The following is a 16,471-nucleotide window of genomic DNA, read 5'->3' on the forward strand; positions in this document are numbered from 1 at the left end:
TGGGGTTTTCTGGATAAGGGATCTTACTGTAATTTGGATCTCCATACCTTCAGTCTACTAAAAAATAATATAAACATTAAATAAACCCAATAGGATTGTTTTGCCTCCAATAAGGATTAATTATAACTTAGTTTGGATCAAGAACAAAGTACTGTTTTATTACCACAGAGAAAAAGGGAATCATTTTTAAAAATGTGAGTTATTTGCTTATTATGGGGACAATTGGAGATGGACTTTCCGTAATTTGGAGCTTTCTGGATAATGGGTTTCTGGATAATGGGTCCTATAAAACAAATATATGCAGATACATTTGGTTCCCTGTGAAGAATAATGTGATTTTAATACAGTATGATAAATATGTTGCCCATTTGCTGCTAATATAGTACTTCTATTCAAAAATAAACACTAGAATATATTCCTTTTCTTCCAGCATTTATTCTGTTCACATTAATAGCATGCATTCTCTTCTGTAACAGGAAGAAAGTTTTCATTAGTATCCAGTTAGTGTCCAGTGATCTGTATTGATCAGCAGCTCCCATTATGCAAACAAGGTCATTTCTAAAGCATAATACATAAATTCATTGAATAGTCTTATGCTGTTTTTCTTTTATAAAGACCTTGATTAAAATTACAATAGAAATGTATAGTAATGGGTGGCACAGAGGTTGTTAGCATCAGCGTTGTGCAGCATTAGGGTCCTAAGCCCTATTTCAGAGGGGGTGCTACCTTTAAATAGTCTGTATGTTCCTCTCGTGCTTGCATACGTTTCCTATCTTAACCCAAAAACAAATAGACAGGTCAATTGGCTTCTGAAGAATCTGAGAAAATGTTTAACCATAGTAGGGTAAGTAGAATGGAGGAGGGGCTAATGTGAAATATCTAACAATATCTATGGAGTGCTAATTACTGGTTCTGATTAGCTGACAGAAAATGGCAAATATTGCTTGTAACTTATTACATATACGTACATTTGTGGAAGATTTAGCCCAAAAACTATGGTTGTGAGGAGTCACATATAGATGCCATTGGAGAAAATATCATGTCTGACTTTAACCTATGAGGCAGATTTAGGAAAGTTCCAACTGAGGTATTTCAACTATTCCACCTTAAACTTTAGCATTTTACATTTTTGTGACTATCATTAAAATGTTCGTTACTGCCAGGTAAGTGTTTTAGCGAATGGGCACGTATATTGAAGCACATCATTTTGCCAGAATGCTTTCAACCCCATTCTGCGCTAGAAGCTCTAACCCCCTTCCACAATCTTGATCCATAGAAATGAACAACCACTGCAATGCAAATTAATAGGGAATTAAGGATTTGGGAAAAAGATGTATGATAAAAAGATAAGAAACATAACATTCTTCTTTTGAAAACAATCATTTTAGGATCCCCAACACTATTAAAGTACAGATCAGTCTGACCCTAATGGCCCTTCTTCCTTGTTGGCCACCAAGCAGCTAATAAAGCAGATGCCCCTTATAAAGCAAACGGTGGACTCCAAAAAGAGCACAAGAGACTTCCAGCTGGGCTTCCGCACACTTCCTGGTTAGGAGCCGCTGCACCAGATCAGGTGACTGCTGCGTCACACCTTACTCTTGGAAGATGATGCCCAGAAAACAACAAAAATGGGAGCACTCCAAGTGGTGGAAGGGTATATAATTCTTACATTATTGCTATTCTTATAATACAATGTGCATTTTATTTTATTTTTATATTAATACTTTAATATTGCACTTGGACTGCTCCTTTTTTCATTGTTTTCTAAGCCCCTTATAATACCTCTGAATATATTAACCAGGTGCATCTGTTATATTTTGAAGTACACAAAAAGGCACAATTTAACAGAAGAATGCCAAAGAGTTTAGCCGCCAAGAAGGTGTACCAGGGTACAATGAGGCCATCAAGTGTTTTTGCTTGTGCCGTGATTATACAGGCTCCTTCCATTGCAGTGCCCTTTATATCGTACCTTTCAATTAATTCATTGCTGAAAAAAATCACTGTTATAATTTTCATTCTATAGCTAGGATGAGTTTAACAGCTTCCAGCCCATTCGATGAACCCAGGAACGCTTGGATAGAGTGTAAAAGCAGATTTCTTTCACATAAAACAAAATGTAATTTGGAAATATTTGGCTTGAAAGCTAAATTGCATGCTGGTGAGATCCCAAGGTTACATTTGATTGAATGTGTGATATGGAATAAAAGAAAAGTGCTTTCTGCTCAGCTCCGTAAAAGCCCTGAGTGGAATTTGTAAAACAAATGTTTATGAACACAAGAATAGTGATTCGACAATAGTAATTATGTAACAGTGACAAAATAAAGTTCATCTAATCACTGCATTCAGGTCCTGTTATAATAAGACGAATAATTGTGTATTTATAAGGCGCTTTGCATTCATTAAGAGGTTATACATTATAATTACCCAATTACAATTAGCACTGAATTTATCTGCCTTAGCAGGATGAATGGCTGGCTGTGATGGGTAGGAAAACAACCTGCGATCATCGGGTAATTTTTAAGGGATCCATGTTCTCGTTACGAGGCATAAGTTTATTTTGATGCAGTGTAGTATTGCTCAGTTTCCCCTTCCAAGTTAGGTGGGAATAACTTGATGATTGCAGAATTACCTTACCTCGTCTTCTGTTACTCTGAATTAGAAGCACGCTGATATGGGATATATTTTATTCTATATTTATTATTTCCTTCATGAAAACACAAGTATGAAGCCAAGGCCAGTGTCATTATTTATAATTAGTGCTGCAGTACAAAATGTATTTTCATTTACAATTATTTTTGTAATCTTATATTTTGATGTAAAATAGTTGAATTACAAGAAACTGCCTACATTTTCAAGATAGCCTGTGATCCCTAAAGTGACAGCATGCTTTCATGAGAAATTCTGTTAGTTGATTTTTTTTGATAGTTGAGGAACGTCCTGCTTCAAAAGCTGCTCTAGAGAGTATTTAGTTTGTTATGGTTATGGTGACTGGTATATCTTTATAGTTATGGTGGGTTATAGGTTTAATGCACATGAAACCATTCTAGAAACTCTTATGATCTGTAGAGGAAGGCATTGTTATAGTGAAATATTGCTCTTTAGTCAGGATAGAAATGTTTCATGATAGGATGAAGGTAGTCCAAACCATGTCAAGTAAAGGCAGCACACTTTACATTATACATTATTATACACACTGTACATTATAAGGCTATTGTAATACACTGCCTGTACACTTCGGTGTGCAGGTAGTTATCAGCCAAAAATGTTCTAACCTGCTGTTTCTTCTGTGTCAGGTGGTTTCCATTAAAGTTAAAAGAAAAGTGGCATGGGCAATTGTGGGTGTTTCGCTGCCATTTAAACTACACCAGTGCAGAAACCTCCTTGTGTTGCACACATCCTGTGTTCTGCATATTGAATGCAGTGTAAAAGATGACAGTTGGGACCTTATGTCAATTTTAATAGCTTACTAGACCACTGTGTGTTTCATTATTTAAATAAAGCAGATTAAGGTTATTATTAATCTCATTTAAGAGCACCTTATGTTGTCTTGAATTGTATATTAAGGTTACCAGGTATTTTGAAAATTGAGGAATGTGTCTAGAAAGTCCAGCTAGAACGGCTGCACTGCTGCAAATTTAATGTAAATGCAATCAATGCAGCCCCAGAACATGCATTTATTGGAGCTCCCTATAGGTCTCTGTCCTGTTTCAAATGAGGGGTGGGCGTGTCCTAATGGTCCCTGCCAGAAGCACAGTAGGAGGGGGTAGCAAAATGCAGCCCTGCAGTCACACAAGCAAATACAGTCTGCAGTTCCCTATCATGTCAGCCTAGCTGCTGAATGCCGCTGGCTCCCCTGCACATCTAGAGAATTCAGCCAGCAGGAAGTGGAACAGATGGGTGAGACTAGTAGGGTTTTGGGGAAATTTCACAATAAATTAACCTGAAACACAACTTTTTAAAGCACAATCCTTCAATATTTAGAGGAGAATAATGCACATGGGCAAGCTTAGTGCCTTTTATTTACATAGTTAAAGGACAATGAAAGGTTAATATAAATTAAAAGTAAGTCTAAGGGCATTCTTTTTAAGTACTTACTGCATATCTAAATTCCCAGATCCCTGCTTGCTTCTCTGAGATATGGTGCTGGCAGCCTACAGTAGTGTGAAGACTACAGTGACATCACTGAAATCTCTCTCCCCTTCCTGTAGGTGCCAGCGGCAGCCTTCCTATTCTCTGAGCATGTGTGTAACTTGATCCTGTCTCCTGTTCTGAGCTACACATGCCCACCAGCCAATCAGAAGCGGATCTGCCAGAGGGGAGGGGGGGGAGGGAATGAAACACATGTGCAGTATGAAGCAAGGAGGGAAAGGAAGGGAGAATACCTTTTTAGAGATGGCTGCCTGTTCTAGAAAATGTGAAGTAAGTGTGACTGAGTAAATATTTGATTAGGTGAGCCAAAAGTGTGGCGTTTTTACTAAACAATAGGAGGACTATTGGGCAGTATGCTTTTTACATTTTGACTTGCATTCTCCTTTAAGTTGTGTTGAAAAAAGACCATCAGGTCCAACCCTTTAGTAATGTAAAAAACAATCAGTACAAAGTAAAAACACTTCTCCTTTTATTAGCAGGCACAATAAGGGTACAGAAGTTAAAGTTGTTAAATATTCACTGTAAATACAAGTATATCTGGCTGACTAATGTCTTTTTCTGTTTTTCAGGAAATAAAAAGACAAGTTGCGCTTTCTTCAATTCAAGTCAAATATTATATTGTGCTAAATTATGAATTTATCCCTGTTACTCTTTTTTTTTCTTTAACCTGCAGCTTTTCTTTCCACTCCAGGAACAAATTGCTTCTTGATTAGTTCTTAATTACTCCTTGATTGTCAGCTGCTGCCTGAGACTATGCCCAATTCCAGCTTTGTCCCGGTGTTGTTGCCCTGTAGAACTGGATAACAAATGTCAATTTTGTAAAAATGTAAGTTACTATTAATCAAATTACATCATCTAATGTATATACAGTAGGATCTGAACATACAAATGCACAAAATGCAATGCATGAAAAATACTATAGTGCAAAATAATATAATAATTAAATAATAAATATTAAATATAATAATGTCATCATTCATTTAAGGGACAATATAAATCTACTGGTAATAAACAAAAAATGAATTGTGCTTCTTTCATAAAATCATTTCTATATTATTTGCTGTGTATTTGGCACATCCAAAATACAATCTTCCACCAATCGAATTGGTGTAAGAAGTAGAAAAAGCCCTTTTCTAGTTAACACAGTGTATAAATGTCATGTTATGCATTATACCTATAAGTGCACAGACAGCTTAAAGAGGGAGGCCTAAGTCTTTTATAAAGTTCAGTAAGGCTTCTTTTTTTTAAAGATTTTATTTTGCATATTTTCATTTTTAAGACATTGAGGCTAAGGCACCACATGGCAAATACAAAGATAAAGCATATTATACAGTCAGATAATTTATAAGTTGAGTCAGGTACCCAATATGGCATTACATTTCTCTGGACAACCTCTTGCTAGATAAGTACATTTTTAGCTTGGAAGGGCATCATTTACCAACTTTTGCCAGAATCATAGAGGTGGAGGATCTAGCGATTTTTGCATAGTAAAGCAACTGCAAATAATCTGAAATAGGACTGGAGTTGTAGGTCTCCAATTACTCCTAGTAGACACAGCTCAGGAGAGTGGATATTTGGAAGTGCTCGCTTTTCATTAATAAACTGTAACACCTCGCCCCAGAATCTCTGAATTGCCAGACTGTTCTGAAAGACATGAAACATAGTGCCAATGCCTTCTCTACATTTGGGCATTAGTCAGACACATTATTAAACATTTTTGCAAGATGATAAGGGGTCAAATATGCTCTATTTAAAAGTAAGACTTCTTCTTTGCAAGAATGGACAGAATAAAATAATCCCCTTTCTTCCAAAGAAGTTTTTTCTTGCACTGTTCCAGTGATCATTGTGAGAAAGGAATACCAGTCCCCCCAGGCCCTCCCAAATATGCGCAGTAATGAGTTGCTAACTTTACTACTCTTAACCCCCTTACAGTAATCACAGTAAGGATCGACCTTTACTGATCCACCTGACTTCTTTCTTTTTGCCTCTTGTATTCTAAACCATAGTGCTTTTCTACAGAAAAGGTGGCAACTCTAGGGCGTTGCCAGATGCAGTCTCTGGACAAAATATCTGTTCCCCTTGTTCTAAAGCATCCTTTTTTTCCCAACAGGTCTCATAGCTCACAAGCATTTCCTGGGGGAAATATCGTACATAAACATTTATTGTTGTACAGCCTTACATAATCTTTTCTATAAGGAACTCAGCCCCCAAATAATTCAATACATGAGTAATAGAGTAAAATACTTCAAAAACCAACAAAATGGGACTTTAGGGCAGTTAAGGGATTGATTTAAAAATTCTTGTGCTCTAAACCCATCATGTAAACATTATTTAGACCACTGGAACAGCATCCCTATTTATGGGCCTCATTTTTTAAATTTTTTTGGTGTTTATTTGTTCTGACCTATCCTCTTGCGGTAACTTTATTTTACAAAAATATTACCACAATCAATGTGTCAGTTTCATAATGCAGCAGTGAGAGGTGGGCACAGGTGGTACAACATAAATCAGCGTCAATATCCATAATTGGAGTCTAAGTGCTACTATTATCTATGAGGTTGATATCGCATTCAGTTGTTAACATAATATATCTTCTAGTGTGAAAATGTATTGATCTGGTCAGTGTAAAAGTTTGTGTTGCTTCTTATAATATTTGCCTACAAGAAAGGATAAATATTTCATGGGTATGAGGATGTTTATATGAACTTTAAAAAGATATGAACTTTAAAGAAGAACACACCCACAAAAAATGTTTAATATTGAGATTATATTGATAAACCTGTCTACAAAAACAGTGGTGCATTGGAGATGTGAAGAAAAAAGTTAGCTTTAGTTTTACTAGGACTACTTGCCCTTTAGGAAGTCTCAGTAACCCCTGCTGTGCCCCCACGCACTGAGACGGATGTATGGCGGAAGTAAGTCAGTGAAGCATGCCCACTTAGCTTTGACCCAGTGCATAGCCATCTAAAGCCTCACACTGTGCTTTTCTGCTTTTCAACTCCTTTCCCTGTTTCTTTTTTCTTGTTAATGCTCATTTGCTAAAATGGGGATAGAGGAGACATTCTTGTAGTTTAATGGCACAGTGTTGGCCACTTTCCAGTCTTAGTCACATACCCCTTGTTAATAGATTTGCTATCGTGTTCACTAAGATTTTTTTCTGGTATATTTATTGATATATGCTATGTGTGATAGCCATTTATTTTACTGACTTTTTTTGTCTTCTTTGTTATCTTCTCATAGAGTAGAAAAGAACTTCACAAAGTCTACTTTTCTGATCTTCCCCTGGGATCATTCAGACTACATAATTACGTTTAACCCTTTCTGCCTGCCTTGTGTTATCTTAGCAAATTCTGTTTTTTTAACTTTTCACACATCTTGGCCATTTATATAATGCACTAGCTTTGCTAGTCAACAGATTGTTTCTTGGTCCATTTAATAATTTATCACTTTATGTATAGCTGTAGGTTATATTTATAAATATAAATGCTTGGTGGTGGTTTAGTCTCTAACTGACAGATTTTCTGAAATGTAAGATGTATTTGGTATGTTTGACAAGTAAATGGGGCTATGTGTCAAAAGAACATTTCTCCTTTGTTAATACCACTTTCAAAGTGTGATGTGTAGTTCTATGACTGTAATGGCTCTGTTAATATACTCAGTATGCTTGCTCCTGGGAAATTGTAGCCTTGTCTCTTAAAGGTATGATCTTGGCATTGCCAACCGCAGGCTTATTTATTTTGTTTTACAACATACCTAATATTTGGACAGTCAAACTACTGTGTATAGGAGAAAGCAGTTGATGGGCCATATAGATGGCTTTCTTAATCTATGCAGTCAAAATTCAGAGGGATTTAGGAATCTATCTATCTATCTATCTATCAAGTATCTATCTTATCATCAGTCTATAAGTCTATCTATGCAGTCAAATTTCAGAGGAATATGGCATTTTGTTAGCCACATACCAGAAAGGTAAAAAAATATCAGGGGCTCATTTGCTAGCAATCATATTTTAGCTCCATTGTAATTTTAGTACAATAAGTGCAAAACAATATTTTCAATTAATATTCAATTAAATTCACCAATAATTATTAGTAAGGCAGGAAACATTGTATTATAATGGAATCCTAAGTCTTTCTCAGCAGAAAATAGATTTTATTTTTATTTCCATCCGTGAAAAAAATGTCATGCTGTCTGCATTAACTATAATGGGTACTGCCTGACAAACTGTAATGTACTTTTTTGGGCAGAGAACTGCCAGGAGTGGTGGTGTCAGGCTGCTCTCATTAAAGTCAACGGAAGGTGACAGGGGTGGCTTTTAGGGACTTTTCTGTTGGCAGAAATACCCTGACAGAGAAAACAAGTGCCAACAGCTAAAGCTGGCCATACACGTGGCGATCTCACGATGTTTCGTACGACCGTCGGTCGCACGAAACATCGTCAGATCCGCCACACACCATTCAGGGCTGAATCGGCAGGTAAGGAGGTAGAAACAATAGGATTTCTACCTCCTTCTGCCGATTCAGCTCTGAAGGGAGAATTTTGGTCAGGCGCCTTCTATGGCGCCCGATCAAAATTTTCTAACTTGGCCGATCGGCGAGCCGACCGATTTCAGCAGCTTCCTGCGATATCGGTCGGCTCGCTGACATGCCATACACGCACCGATTATCGTACGAAACGAGGTTTCGTACGATAATATCGGTGCGTGTATGGCCACCTTTAGAATCAGAGCCACTGTCCCACAAGAGCAAGTAGGCTCAATTGCTGTTTATTTGAATGTCTGATTAACATTTACTGTGCTACTTTCTGAAGTATCCTGTGCCTGATTTAACAGTGAGTGTGTAAAAGATAAGAAGGTGTAGCTGAAACAAAGTAAATGAGTGCAATGAACTTGTAAACTATATGAATATATACAATTTGAACTTCTAATAATAACCGAGCACTATAAAGCATGTGCAACAAATGTGCATTACAGATAATAGAACCTATACAAGGTTTGTGTTTGGTTTTGCTTGTTTTATTCTTTAAGGGCACTGACACACGGAGAGATTGGTTGCTGGCGATAAATCTTCACTAACATTGGTGACTAATCTCCCGGAAATGCCTTCCCACCGCAAAGAATGTGAATTGCTGGTCAGATGGCATATGCTTTGCTTTGGTTTTCTGAAGTCGCCCCAAGTTTCCGCTTGAGGCAACTTTGGAAAACTGAAGTGACGCGTATGCGATTCACATTCTTGCCAGTGAGAAGGCATTTTGGGCAGATCAGTCTCTCATGGTAGCAAAGATTTATCGCGGGTGACTATTCTCCCTGTATGCCAGTGCCTTAAGGGCTCTGGTACACGGGGAGATTAGTCGCCCGCGGGATGGCAGACGCGGCGGGGCGATTTCGGGAAATCGCCGCCGCGTCTGCCATCCCGCCGGCGACTTACATGTTCGCCGGTGGGATGGCAGGGGGAAGGCAACTCGGGGAGATTAGTCGCCCGCGAGCAGGGAGTTTTGCCGCGGGCGACTAATCTCCCCGGGTACCAGAGCCCTAAACCGTGAAACTAATTGTTGCACTTTTTTTACATGATTTATTTTCATGTTGTAAACCAATTTAGAAAGAGTTAACCGAATTTCCAACTTGTTTGTGGGACTTGACATTATGCCTTGGGAAAATGAAATGTGTTCTCTGCCCAGTGAAGTGATTCTGCTGTCACTCTGCGGCAAAGTGTGAATGGGAGAAGCCATATAAATGCAAATTATTATGACATTGTTATTCTAATTAAGAGGACATCCATCCATTCACTCAGAGCTGATTAAATTATCATCTCACTCCCAAAGCCTCGGAGAATATGCTGCACGGGGAATCAGCACTTCTCTTGCATGTCTCGTACTGACAGGAGAATTTTTTGTAGTTCATTTCCCTCTGCACCAATAATTTATTTAGGCTCTGCAGGAAGTTATGTCGCCCACTCGCCCAATGACGCCTTTTAAAGCAACTGTTGCTTGTAATGATTTGGAAAAGCTAGCTGCAGGTGGTAACAGAAGTAAAGAATGTCCAGAATGGACCTGGTGTTTTTTGGATAAGGGGTCCAAGGGGTGACCAGTTAGGACTCTTTGTTCTGCAAATCTGGCTTAAAATGCCAACTGCTATCTGGTCACTAGCGCTTGATTGGCCTAGAAACCTGGCACCAGTTTGGAATTCAGAATTAAAGATCAAAAGGACGAGACCCCAAAAAAGATGTAAAAAATATATAAAAAATATATTAAATAACGAAAATGAACCCTCAAAGCCAGTCTGTTTTTTAATTATTTGGTATCTTTGGCTCCCAAAACCCAGATAACATCCAAAACCAATGCAAAACAAATAATGGACTGGGCTACTGAAAAAAGAACTCTGTAGAATTGTTTTCCTTTAACATGAATTTATGTAATTTTCATTAATTGGCATCAAGTACAAGGTCACATTGTTACAGAGGTTTCTGGATAATAAATTCCATTTCTGTGCCATAAGTGAAGTAAGAAATATATGGTTTAAAAAAACAAGGTTTTTATCAAAAATGTACAGTAGTCTTTGGAGCTATGCCCTATTTAACCCTAAATCTCATGTACAGGTTATAGGACCCATTATCCAGCAAGGGTTTGCCGGATAAGGAGTCTTTCTGTAATTTGGATCTCCATACCTTGTCTATTAAAAAATCATTAAAACATAAATTAAACCCAATATGCTTGTTTTGCATCCAATAAGGATTAATTATATCTTAATTGGAATCAAATACATGGCGCTGTTTTTTTATTACAGAGAAAAAGGAAATTAATTTTAAAAATCTGAATTATTTGATTAAAATGGGGTCTATGGGAGAAAGGCTCTCCGTAATTCAGAGCTTTCAGGATAACAGGTTTCCAGATAAAGGATCCCATACCCGTACTGTCTTTTATATTTATGTCTAATTTATGGGCTAAAGCAGGCCAATTTTCAAACTAAGAAAGTTATAAGGAAGTGTGGTTTCAGAGCAACCTACCACTGAAGTTGTGGTGTATTGTGATCCATGTAGAATGATAAGATGAGCTTGAAAAATTCAGGTATACTGATTATCCATTGACCTCAGTTCTCTGTGCTGATAAAAACCTCCTACATTTGAAATATGCATTGGTCAAATCAATGCTCTATCCTCATACTGTACAACTTACCATTTACTTGCTTGTCATTTTTCAGTGGAGGGAATTTAATAAATTTTTACAAATTGGTTTATAACTACATTTTGCGCTGTTACAAAATGCATACCGGATAACGGGTCCCATACCTGTACAGTATCTGAAAGCCGTTTTTACATGTCAAGGAAAGAACACTTCTCTTGTAGAGACTACTTATGACAGCCATTATATTTTGAAGTAACTATACATTCATTGACAATGTTTATTTAATGTACATTGGAATGTTGTTGAATCAAACTTTTTCTATAAAAACATATTGCACATAACTGTACAAGAAAAGGGTATAGATATTAAACATGCAATTCACATACAAATACTGATCCATACAAGAGGTTAGTGGGCCCAGTTTATTAGGGTTTATAATCTAAAAGGTCTAAATACCACACGTTTGTTAATTTTTGGAAACAAATTATTCCCCTTTGCATTTCCCAACCATATCATACTAGGATTATGTTGAATATGAATTGTCCTGATGCTCACGTTTTTGCCATTATGAAATAACATAAGATACACTGTAGTCTGAAACCTGAAGGACACTTGCATTACTTAATCAGCTATGAAATAAAAGGAAAAAGGGATACAATCCATGAATATTCTATTTCAAATCTTCTGGGACAGAGTGAGCATGAAAGAGTTACTTGAGTTGGCTATGAGTGCTGTGGCCTGCAGTTTCTTTACGGGTTTACCTCTCAAAAAGCCTCCGTGCTAAACAACAAATGTGCTTCATTAACCACAGACCACTCTTTCCCTGATATATGGAAATCTCAGAATATTACTGAAGACGAAAATACAAATCTCTGACTTGAGCAGTCATTTGATTTAACCTTTCTAATGCGGTGTAGCCGACAAACACTTCTTGTCGTCAGTGCTGGGCTTTAGGCAGCCTTGCAGCTCGCTCCGTTCCCACAAAATCAGTTTTATGTTGGCTAAAATGAATTCATTTGTAAACAATTAGACAGAGGGTTGGTAATTGCCAAGGAACCTCAGGCATAGTTCATGTGACTCTTTGGCTTCCCCCCCCCTCCCTGACCTCCTTGTGTGCTTTTAAACATTGCTGAAATCTCATTCATTCCCCTTCCATTCCCCTTGTGGTCTCATCATGGTTTTGCTCTTGCTGCACCTGTCACCTGTGTGTTAGTATTCTTCAAAAAGATCGATTTACATAACCTCATTTAATGGTTCATAAATCAGGCCCATTAAGCACCGCCAGCAGGAACTGAGGGTTCTAATTTATGCTGCTTTTCATAGCAGAAAATTGGGAGGCTCTTGCCCTTGGGATAAAGGGGCCAGGTCCTGCCTCTGATTGGTGATTGTCATGGAGAATGTCTGGTTGATGAGGACAGATTTTCACGTTATTGATTCCCTGCCAAAGCTCAGCGTGCGGCATTGTGAGGCGGGGAGATGTTGCCAGCCGCGCTGATAGCTGAGCAAGTTTAGCATCACCTCCCCCATCAAACACATACACACTCTTGTACCAAGACAACATCAGGGTAGGGGGGCAGGGAGGTGAACAATGCCAAGCGGTAAAAGCTCTAGCAATACCAAAATGAAGTAGGAGTCGTTTGTAAACCCTTTCACTACTTTACTTGCCGTGTTGGCCACTCGAGGAAGAATCAGAAGAATCACTAAGAGTTATCCCACTCAGGTTCTGAACATTCAATGCATTGTTGGTATGATTTTCTCCAGTGGAAGAAGAAATATAGGGCTCCAGGGGTTAATCCTTGCACCTCACCTTTAACAGAGGTAGATTATAATAAATAAGAGCTTCAGGTTTATTTCTCAATCAGTATAGCCATGTGCCTTTTTCTACTACTGTCCTACTTTTAACGGGAAGGACTTATTTTATAAATGTGCCAGTAATGTAATCTTCACATCTGAGTACACTTACTAAATTAACTCTTATTTCTACAGCCATTCTTTGGGCTACGGAGTCCTTTACATTTTATTGCAAGGGACAAAAAGTGATGATAACTGATTGTAAGCTCTTTTGGGCAGGGCTCTCTTCACCTCTTGTATCAGTTATTGATTGCTTTATATGTTACTCTGTATGTCCAATGTATGTAACCCACTTATTGTACAGCGCTGCAGAATATGTTGGCGCTTTATAAATAAATGTTAATAATAAGAATAATGACTAAGTTCAGTACTATGGAATAAACTGGAGATTATGGCCGTACCTTAAATTGCCTTTTTTGGGGACAATATTGTTAAGTTAGGGGATTACTGATACCATTTCACTGATATATATCCATATTAACTACCAGAAAAGATGAAGAAACTGAATAATGTGAAAGTTACAGCAAAATATCAGATTTTCGGTTCTTAATTTAACTCCACTGCAGTCAGTATTTATTGCTAATAAAAAAGTTAATAGATGGTTGAGTTATTTTTAATGTATTATAACAGAATTAAACAAACCATATTTAATTTGTATCCAGGAATCACTGGCTGCTTTTATCTGCGTCTGTACACTTGCTATGAATAATAATACAAAGCTGACATTTCAGTTTAACCCACCCATTTTGTAATAATAGTTCTACTGTGAAATAAGGTAAATTATAACTTTAAAAACAGTATCATTTTGTAGATTACAGTTTTGGATTATTTATTGATCATTTTGGGTTTCAGTTTGAGTTACCATGGTTTTAAATACAATCTACAACATGAATATATATAATTTTTGTGGTGAAAAAAAACTTTTGGCTTCAATATATCCCTGAAACTACAGTTTTATTAATTATATAATATCGTAATCAAATAAAAAAAAAATTCTTGTTCATTTGAATAAACAACAAAGGAACTATCCTAAAATCGAATGATTAAAATCTGTTTGGGAATGCTATATTTGAGAATGTGTATCCATAATCCATAATTTCAAACAAAGAAAATAAGCTAAAATAAGTTAAAATAAGCAACAAAATGTGAAAAGTGTTAGCAATTAAAGTTGACACTCCCAGATTAGATCAGTATGAAATTGGTACATGAAGGATTCTTTCTGTTGCTCTGTTTCATTTTTTCTTCTAGATATATATGGCTGTAAGATTCTAGTCTTTAGACTCAGGGACTGTGTGGCTTTACTGTTATAGCCCATCTGTAAATATACCATTGCCATCTTCCTCTGATGTCTACTTTTGGTAATTCCTATTGTTAATTACATTTCCATACAATCTTATACAGGTATTGGATCCCTTATCTGGAAACCCATTAAAGTTCCGAATTACAGAAAGGCCATCTCCCATAGACTCCATTATAAGCAAATAATTCTAATTTTTAAAAATGATTTCCTATTTCTTTGTAATAATAAAACAGTACCTTGTACTTGATCCCAACTAAGATTTAAGAACTAAGAATTAATCCTTATTGGAGGCAAAACAATCCCATTGGGCTTATTTAATGTTTAAATAACTTTTAAGTAGACTTAGGTTATGGAGATCCAAATTACAGAAAAACCACTTATATGAAAAACCCCAAGTCCCAGACATTCTGGATAACAGGTCCCATACCTGTAGAAGCAAGTGACAAACCTTTGGGATATTTATTTCAAGTCTTCCAGACTTTAAACTAATTTCCAAATACATCATTTATACAATTTGTCCCTTTCCAATATATACTGTGTGGTATAGATGGTGGTGGTGGTGTTGAAGCCTCTTATGATATTTCATTAATGCTTCTATTCTGAGCAGAAATTGCCTTAGTTGGCAGTCAAATAAAAGCCTATATGTTCTTATCTTATGGCTAGACTGGCCTTCTGCCCCCAAAGGATCCTTGGAAGGAATCAGGATACTGTTTTTCTTGATTAAGTCAACCATTATCCTACATGGATTGTTATTGGCTTTACTGCAGGATGGGGTTGATGAGAGTTATTGTTTATTTCACATCAGAACAGTAGTGGCTTATATGATACTAAAGCCCTGCCAACCAGCACCCTGTTCCATCCTGCTTAATCACTGGTCTTGTGTAGACTTGACTGGTCGTAAGCGCTGGAATGTTCTCTCAATTATGCACACAAGTGTATTAACACTTTTTACGACAAAGAAAATGTAGAAACAATAATACATCAACAAATAACAGACACGTCATAGGTAAGAAAACATTGTAAAATAGATCGGTATAATGGTATGGGATTATGCTTTTGGCCCTTTGGTAATTATGATGTGGTATAAAGTTAGGGAACTGGACCTTTTTTCTCATAAAGGGCAAAAATGAATAATAAACAGTGCAGCTTCAGGCTGGTTATAATGCTGTCTTAGGGCTTTAACACATAGACATTTTTGTACCTTTGAAATGAGTTTAAGATTTGTTTTTAGTGTATATACTGTAAGTGCTTCAGCAATTCCATTTATTGCGCCTGGCTGCACCTATGATCTTTCAAAGCTGCATTTTATTCATTCTCTCCTGCATTTGATGCAAGTTGAGAATATATTTAAATAGAGAAATGCATTTTAAACTTACAAAACCAACTTAAATGCATTAAAAACTCAGAATTCAATATACTGTATTATATATATATATATATATATATAATTATAATATAATGGGCAACATTGAGATGGACAATATTGTGTTATGGGCATTTTTTCTTAGTATGAATAATCAACTTCCCATGAATGTGTGAATCTGTGTGCCTTTGTTGACTGCATATACCAGAAAAGAGAACAAGCAAACAAAAAGAAAATTCCTGAAACAGCAAAATTATTATTTTCATCTTTTTCTTGTCTTCTGTAATTGACCTTTAATTACAATACAAAAAGGTTGTAGCTGACGGCTGGGGGATAAAAAACACTGTATGGTATTTAGAGATCCCTTAATGTTGGGTTATTGTCCTGTTGATGAATTATTGTTGAAGCATAAGACAAGTCAAGGACACTGTAATGCCACTCACTGTGAATCGAATTTGGCATGATAGCCCTCATCTAATAGAGAATCAATTCAGGCATGACACTTGCCAGCTCTAAACTTGTCACTTGTAGGTGCTAGAGTCGTTCTTGTGTGGTGTTTTAACAAGTCAACAAGTTCTGCCTCACACAGCATGCTTGGTCCCCATCACACGCGCTTCAAACCCATACTTGAAGGAGACATGGTTATCGAGGCCTGTGGCACAACAAGAAAGGAGATGAGGGAGAGAGAG

General features: G+C 37.0%; 1 long non-coding RNA gene across 1 annotated transcript in view; it reads left to right on the plus strand.

The window, feature by feature from the left end:
* The window catches only part of LOC116406740, a 28,399-nt gene that overhangs the window by 11,089 nt on the left and 839 nt on the right, over nucleotides 1-16,471 (plus strand). The window contains exon 2 of the long non-coding RNA XR_004219782.1: nucleotides 4,841-4,975. This is a non-coding gene — a long non-coding RNA (uncharacterized LOC116406740). The remainder of the gene's footprint in view (nucleotides 1-4,840; nucleotides 4,976-16,471) is intronic.

This window comes from Xenopus tropicalis, chromosome 8 (genome assembly GCF_000004195.4).
Source record: "Xenopus tropicalis strain Nigerian chromosome 8, UCB_Xtro_10.0, whole genome shotgun sequence".
NCBI classification, from domain to species: domain Eukaryota; kingdom Metazoa; phylum Chordata; class Amphibia; order Anura; family Pipidae; genus Xenopus; species Xenopus tropicalis.